Raw genomic sequence first — 8,916 nt, 5'->3', positions numbered from 1 at the left:
TCATTGCATCCGTGATGCTATCTAGCCATCTCATCCTCTGCCGTCCCCTTCTCCTTTTGCCTTCAGTCTTTCCCAGCATCAGGGTCTTTTCCAGGGAGTTTTCTCTTCGCATTAGGTGGCCAAAATATTGGAGCTTCAGCTTCAGCATCTGTCCTTCCAATGAGCACTCAGGGTTGATTTCCTTTAGGATGGACTGATTTGACCTCCTTGCAGTCCAGGGGACTCGTAAGAGTCTTCTCCAGCACCACAGTTCGAAAGCATCAATTCTTCGGCGCTCAGCCTTCCTTATAGTCCAGCTCTCACAGCCATACATTACTACTGGGAAAACCATAGCTTTGATTAGACGGACCTTTGCCGGCAAGGTGATGTCTCTGCTTCTTACTGTGCTGTCTAGGTTTGCCATAGCTTTCCTCCCAAGGAGCAAGCGTCTTTTAATTTCATGGCTACAGTCACCGTCTGCGGTGATCTTGGAGCCCAAGAAAGTAAAATCTGTCACTGCTTCCATTTCTTCCCCTTCTATATGCCAGGAAGTGACGGGGCCAGATGCCATGATCTTAGTTTTTTTAATGTTGAGTTTCAAACCAGCTTTTGCACTCTCCTCTTTCACCCTCAACAAGAGGCTCTTGAGATCCTCTTCGCTTTCTGCCATTAGGGTGGTACTTGCAATTTCTTGCTTTCGAACTGCTAGGTTGGCAGGAGCTGGGACTGAAGACGGGAGCTCACTCCGTCACGTGGCACTCGGGTCTCGAACTGCTGACCTGTCGACCTTCCAGTCTGCAGTTCAGCATCTTAACCACTAAGCCACCGTGGCCCCACCCACCACCACCACTACCATCACATTATTATAACTCCCAAAACTTGAACACTTGTAAACTTATAAACATGGGGCTACACTAAGCAGGGAAAACAGTGCCTCTGCCTGACTTCTGGGAACATAAACATCCCCCTTTGCCCTTGTACCACAGCTCACCCCATTCTGCAGGGTGTCCTGACTGTCTATGTAACATTTTCAGGGGGGGTAGAGGGCCTACCATGGGGCGGACGGGGTGGGAAAGAATTTTCCACCAGCCCCACTGCATGTGCCTGAATCTGGATCTGACCCCTGGAGGGTACCCGATTGGAGAAGGCTGGTGCACACCTTCACCATTCATGGTGCTTCACAGAAGGACATAACACAAACAGACAGCTTTCTCCTTAGTGGCACTAAACATAGAGACAGGATGTTGATCTATAAACAGCTGGGGAGTTGTAATTGGCTGTTTGGCTCTCGTTTATCCCTCCACTTATTGATTTGCCTTCCACTCAAGAATGAAGAGCATGAGAAACATTCACACCCTTCAATGGCCCAGATGTTTCTCACCACCGTTGTTTCTCAGAAAGCTTGACACGAACTAAACCAAAAGCCACTTTACCTCATAGTACTTTATCATTTTATCTATATGAGACTGTAGGAGTGTGTACACATTCTACCCTTATATTTCCCTCTTTATAAATATTGTTTACAAAATGGTTTACAATACTGTTTTTGTTTTGTTTTGTTTTGTTTTGTTTTGGCCCTGATGCCCCTCAACAAGTTCTTCTCATTAGACCACATAACAGTTTTAGGGATGGGCAAAATGGGCAGTTTCTCTTTTTCCCACATTTGATGATATAGATATAGATATAGATATAGATATAGATATAGATATAGATATAATCTTAACTTCTTTCTCTTCCCATTATGAAAAACTTCATAAATTTTGGTAAATTCTTACCCAAAAATGAACTGAAACTCAGTTCTCACTCATCCCTATATGGACTGTTAACTGAACAGTGTTTTTTTTTTTTATTTTGGCATAAGAGAGACTAGTATGGATGGTACACATATAGAAGCAAATGCATGTCTTTACCGATATATGTATCCATTCAGTCAATCCAATCTGATTTTAGACCAACTTCAACATATAATTATGAGGTTGACTTGCACACTTCAGTAAAAATACAATAAAAAGGTCAGCAAACTCTTTTTAAAAACCCTAAAACAGCAGCTAACAAACAAGAACAACTCTTGATAATCCATCTGTCTGTCTGTCTGTCTGTCTATATATTTATTTATTTTATTATTAAATTTATTAATCGCCCATCTGGCTGGTCACCCAGCCACTCTGGGTGATGTACAACACACAATAAAACAGTTTAAAACAATAAAATTCTACAGTAAAAACATTTTCTAAAATACCCTGACCCACCCCAAATGCCTGCCAGAACAACCATGTTTTTAATGCACAACGGAAGCTCATTAAAGAGGGGGCATGGCAGAGTTGCCTAGGGAGGGAGTTCCACAGAGTGGGGGCCACCACAGAAAAGGCCCTCTCCCTTGTCCCCACCAGTCTAGCTGTCCTGGCTGATGGGACAGACAGAAGGCCATCCGAGGCTGATCTTGTTAAGCGGCCTGTCTGGTGCTGCTGGAGGCGCTCCTTAAGATAGGCTGGGCCAGAACCATATAGGGTTTTAAAGGTCAAAACCAACACCTTGAATTTGGCCCAGAAAACAACTGGTAACCAGTGCAACTCCTTCAGCACTGGAGTGATGTGATCTCGCCAACAGCTGCCTTTAATCAGGCAAGCCGCCGCATTCTGTACCAGCTGCAGCTTCCGAACCGTCTTCAAGGGTAACCCCACATAGAGCGCATTACAGTAGTCTAAACGAGAGGAGACCAGGGCATGTACTACCGATGGGAGCAGATGGTTGGGAAGGAAGGGGTGCAGCCGCCATATCAGACAGAGTTGGTACAGCGCTGTCCGGCTCACAGCTGACACCTGAGCCTCCATGGACAGCTGGGAGTCCAAAATTACCCCCAGGCTGTGGACCTGGTCTTTCAAGGGTAGCCGTACCCCATTCAACACCAGGTCAGCATCCCCCAACCTCCTCTTGTCTCCCACCAAAAGTACCTCGGTCTTGTCAGGGTTCAGCTTCAGCTTATTCCTTCCCATCCAGCCACTCACCGTCTCCAGACATTTGGACAGGGATTCTACGGCCAACCTTGGTGAAGATTTGAACGAGAGGTAGAGCTGTGTGTCATCCGCATATTGATGACACCACACCCCAAACCTCCTGATGATAGCCCCCAGTGGCTTCACATAGATGTTAAATAGCATCGGGGAGAGGATGGAACCCTGTGGCACCCCACAAGTGAGTAGCCACAGGTTCGAAACCTCCTCTACCAGTGCTACCCTCTGGTACCTGCTGGAGAGGAAGGACCGGAACCACCGCAATACGGTGTCTCCAATGCCCAACCCCTCCAAGCAGTCCAGGAGGATACCGTGGTCAATGGTATCAAAAGCCGCTGAGAGGTCGAGGAGAACAAGGAAGGAGCATTCACCCCTATCCAGACCCCTCCTCATATCATCCACCAAGGCAACCAAGGCCGTTTCTGTCCCATGCCCAAGCCTGAAGCCCGACTGAAATGGGTCTAGATAATCAGTTTCTTCCAAGTGTGCCTTCAACTGCATCGCCACCACCCGCTCAATCACCTTGCCCAAAAATGGCAGATTTGAGACTGGGCGAAAGTTGTTCAGAACTTGAGGATCCAAGGAGGGCTTCTTTAAGAGCAGTCTTATCACTGCCTCCTTGAGGGCTGATGGCATCATTCCATTCTCAAGGGAGGCATTCACCACCGCCCTGATCCCCTCACCCAGTCTCTCTCTGCAGCCCATAATGAGCCACGATGGGCAAGGATCAAGTAAGCAGGTGGTCGGCCATACAGATGAAAGCACCTTGTCCACTTCATCAGGAGGAAGAAGCTGGAATCTATCTATCTATCCTCTATCTATCATCTATCTATCTATCTATCTATCTATCTATCTATCTATCTCTCTATCTATCTCATCTCTATCTATCATCTGTCTCTCCTATCTATCTATCTATCTATCTACAGTATCTCATATCTATCATCTATCTATCATCTATCTATCTGTCTATCTGTCTATCTGTCTACCATCTATCTATCTATCTATCTATCTATCTATCTTTCAAATGGTAAAAGTTAGGAGGTTGGAAAGAGGAAGTCTTTATCAGACTCTAGAAAGGCATCACAGTAGGCCCCAGTTTGAGGGGGGATGGATGAATTGGTCTATTTGCAGTCTATTAAAACAACCAGGAATTATGTGGAGCTTTAAACCCTAACAAATGTATTAATCTTTAAGGTGTCACAGGACTCTTGGTCGTTTTTGCTGCAACAGTTGACCAGTGTAATCCTATACATGTCTACTCAGAAGTAAACCCCACTGAGTTCTGTGGAGCTTACGCCCAAGTAAGTAGATATAGGATTGCAGTGTCACACAGTTACCTCTGTAGAAAAAATATTACCTGTCACTATCACTTTTCAGTATTTATTTATTTGTTTATTTAACTTGACTTGTACCCCAACTTTCTACCAAAAATGGCACTGAGGGCAGCTTACAATCACTAGTAAAACTTGGGAAAAAAATAATGAAACAAATAGATGGAACACAATTAAAACAATTAAAAACACAACAGTAACAGTGTAAAAAGAGCCTTCAGCCCAAGAGACACACCAAAGCTTATACACCAAAGCCCCACTGGAATAAAGTCATATTTGCTGTCGGCGGAATATGTTCATCTATAAATCTAGGGATGGCAGAGAATTCCGCCACAGATCTCGGTGAGGCCAAATGCCAGTGCATTTGTCCCCCCGAACTCTGTGTTGGAACGGCCTGCCACCCCCCCGCCCCCCTGCGGATCCCCTCCGGGACGAGACTTACTTGGGGGGGATCTTCTGGGCGGTGGCGGCTCCGGTGGCGGCGGCAGCGGCGGTGCAGCGGCAGCGGCTGCGGCGGTCTGTCTTCCGACTGGCTGCCGCCACCGCCATTTCCAGTGTTGTTTTTTTTAAAAAAAGATGTGATAGGCTACGTAAAGATTTACGTAGCCTATCGTGGTTAGGTAAAAAAAAAAAATGTGATAGGCTACGTAAATCTTTCCTTTACATTCCTTATTTTGGCCCGTCTTAGTCTATGTAAATATTTATGTAGACTCAGACGGCGAAAATAAGGGGGGACGCAAATAGTGACCGCTACACTATTTGCATTCCCCTTATTTTCGCCATCTTAGTCTACGTAAATATTTACGTAGACTAAGATGGGCCAAAATAAGGAACACAAATGGCGGCGGCCGTAGTCGCTGCCATTTGCATACGCATGTTTTTGTTGGTTTTTTTTAGTCAGACGTGATAGGCTACGTAAAGATTTATGTAGCCTATCACGGCTGACTACAGGGACGCAAACGGCGGCGGCTACGGCCACCACCATTTGCGTCCCTGCTAGCCAGCAGCCTGATGTCCGGTGCCTCCCCCCCCCCCAGCGGAACCCGGTGGAGACAGGTAAGGGCAATTTCGTACATCCCTATATAAATCTGTTCCATCCCATTTAATCATTAAACCTGTAAATTAAAGACAACAAATCAGCACAAACTACTTATTGAATGCTATTTTCTTTCAAAATACACCTCTAGAAATGCATTCCCACCCATCCCCTACAAATGAGCATTTCCAGATGTATTATCCTCTGAAAATATCAATCTTAAATGCATTGTGGGTGCATGAACTGGTTTGGAAAATGCCAGATCTCACATCTGACCTGCCCATTAGTGCAAGTGGTGCAGATTAAGACAGTTCATATCAGAGTTGGTGTAGACTGAATTTCTCAAGCTTTGTTCAAGATTCCCTGGGGAGAGAATGCCACTTAGGGGGTGCCACCACAGAGAAGGCCTTTTCCCTGGTTGCTCCCCACTTCAGCTTTGCTGGTGGAAGTCTGGAGATGTTGGAGAAACTTGAACAGTTTCAAATGAGTTCAGATTTCATGAATCAGATCTGCAGATATGTATCACAGCAGACTGGCAGATGGGGTGGTGGTGTTTGTTTGTTTTGTTAGTTTGTTAGTTTGGGGGGTATGAGAATTAGGGATGCTGCAGAAATTTGAGACAGACAAAAATGAGCTCAGATTTCTAAGAATCCAACCTATCAAATCCTCTGCAGAGTGATCCCTTCAGGCTGCGTGGAGTCTGTGGACTTTCGGAACATTTTTTTGTTTCGGGGTTGTTGTTTTTACTTTCCCAAAATCTATGCATATTTATTCTTAGGAAAATATGCACATTTCTGTTGAGATTGGTAAAGGTTGAATGGAATGGTGGATAATACGCTAAATGTTACACACTAAGGTAGATTGTGTAAATTGTTGCAAACCCTCTTACAGAATTATTTGCAGATTTTTCTGCACAATAATAATAATAAAAAAAGAATTCTTCTGTGAGTGGAAGAGGGAACAAAAGGCGCCTGACATTCCATGAAACACAGATGAAGTGGATTTTACATAGTCTGTGCATCCCTAATGAGCATTAATGCTAATGCATACTTGTGCTTATGTGCATTCATGCAAGTGGAACCAAATTCTCATACACACACACACTCACACACACACATATATGTACATATATATGTACATACATACGTGTGTGTGTGTGTGTGTGTATATATATATATATATATATATATATATATATATGATTCCATCAATGAGTAGATGAACTAAATGAGTGTATTGAACCAAAGCTGTACATCCCTCTGGGGTAGCCAGTAGTGACAATCATCAATTGTTGAGCTTGTCTGAATTCTATGAAAATCACTTCAAAGCTTGATTTGGCTTGCTCCCATTTTTGTTTGTGACCTGATTCTTGGCTCATTCAAATGGGGAAAGTCCACACATTGAATGGAAAAATGCAGATCTCTGTGCGTATTTTTCAAAACTGCTCACTTTCCCTCTATTGACTAAAGCATGGAAAAAAGATTTTTAAGTGTATATGAAAATGTGCATTTAAAAACAAAAAAACCTTGCATTTTTCTAACATGATTGCAACTTTGGGAAATTTGCAAACATTTCTCAGAAAACAGTGCTCCTGCTTGTGTTCATGTTCATGATTGCAAACAGGATGTATTTCTTTTGCATGATTTGCAAGCAGAAATCAAATTCTCATAACATCCCTAGTAGCCCGAGGAAAAGCTGAAGAATGATGTTGGTAAACCAGAAGGTTGATGTGGAAGAAGTATCCAGATCTAAAGTCATTAAGTACTGCCATAGACTTACTGTGTCAGCAGTCTTGTGTAGGTGTTGGTATCGGGGTAGGTGTCCAAACCCTTTAAACATGGGTTTTACTGACAATTACTCAAGATTAACAACAGATAGCATGTTTATTTGAGGAACAATAAAAACAAATTCACAGTACACTGAAGCCTGGACTGAATACAGTTAGAAGGAGTAATCCCCCATGTGCACTCAGTTAATTCTCACTCCCCTTCAGGCTCTCTCTCTTCCAACTGTCACTTCAGGATGTGCAAGAATGTACTTTCTGTTCACAAAGCATGTGAACATGCCCCATTCACAACCTCTCTTTACACAGGCTTTCCCTGAAGTGTGGCCCAGATCATGGCTGATCTGCAGCACACACTAGTGTATGTGGTTTTCTTGATGATTAATTTGATTGTTTTCTTTTTCTTTTTATATTTATATACAGATGCATGTGATCACCATTTTATTTCTCAAAAAAATGGCCACCGCAAAGTTTGACGAGGCCACCAGGCTGAGCACAGGCCATTCGCCAAGCGTGGGCAGGGGGCGAGCAGAGGCAGAGGCTCGGCGAGGGGGCTTGGGGGTGCAGGCAGGAGTGGGTCCACCGGGTTCCCAGACTGAATCGAGAGCTCACGCCATCCCTATGAGACGAGCATCGAGGTGGGAAATGGAAAACTTAGGTGAGCTCAAACATCACTTGTTCTTCCATCCCTACTGATAACCAAAGAAATTCCCATCCCCATACTGCCTTCAACCCCCCCCCCGCACACACACACTTTCCTTAGCATTCTATACTCCGATCAATCTCCTCCATCAAATTTTGCTCAGTGTAAAATGTCAATAATAACAGTTGGAAAGTTCTTGCCCAGGCAAAGCACCTGATAAGACTAGAGAGGGGGAGTTCCATCTGCATTTTCACATGTTTTCAACAGAACCCTATGTTTATCCCACATACTGTGATTTGTGTCTTCATTCATTTGTGTGTGTGTGGGCAAAATATGATTATAGATTATCATCCAGGCTCGGCTATGGGTGTCATTATGGTGTTATTGTGTGTCTGAAGCTGTTGAAGGAACTATCTATGCAGCCAGCTAAGACAATGATGAGACTCCAGACAAGTGTTGAAACTGATGCTGTGACACAAATGTATTCTCCAATGGTTTTTCCAGTCATTTTCATTCAATTTGATGGGAAATAAATTGTGGGTGGGTGGGTTGGAGGGGGAAGGAAAATGGAAATGTTATAAAATTCTTGTGGGTGGGGTACAATGTTCTTGCAATTATGTTAGCTACGAGGTGGCTGACAGGCGTGTCCTACATTTCATTGTACAATCACCTAACCAGCAATCTTCAGCCTCCCTGGCTTCCCACACCATGGTTAAAGCTTGGGGGAAGAAATAGAGAAGTAACTCCTCCCTCTGATGGGTCCTTTTCTGATAAGAAAGTGTGGGCAGCCAGGGACACTGCAGGGAAATTGAGGGGTTGTGTAATACCCACCAAACTACAAATGAAATAGATAAAATAAAATCTGCAACACTAATTTTTGTGAACCGCCCAGGGAGCTTCAGCTATTGGGCAGTATAGAAATGAAATAAGCAAATAAATAAATAAACCAGAACCCCCCAAAAATCAATATTGGTATGTGATTAATAAAATGGTTTATTAATAATAATCTGCATTTATTAGGCATTCCTGGTGATTGCAGCAAAGAGAGGGAGTGTCAGCAGCACCATAGTCTACAGTGGGCATTTTTTTAACTAAATAAATAACACATGTTTCCCCTGTGTACCATTGCTCCA

Source organism: Heloderma suspectum, chromosome 17, assembly GCF_057233095.1.
Source record: "Heloderma suspectum isolate Gila_16-S chromosome 17, 16-S_ref, whole genome shotgun sequence".
Classification (NCBI taxonomy): Eukaryota; Metazoa; Chordata; class Lepidosauria; order Squamata; family Helodermatidae; genus Heloderma; species Heloderma suspectum.
The sequence above is the reverse complement of the archived record's forward strand: the minus strand, read 5'-3'. Positions refer to the sequence as shown.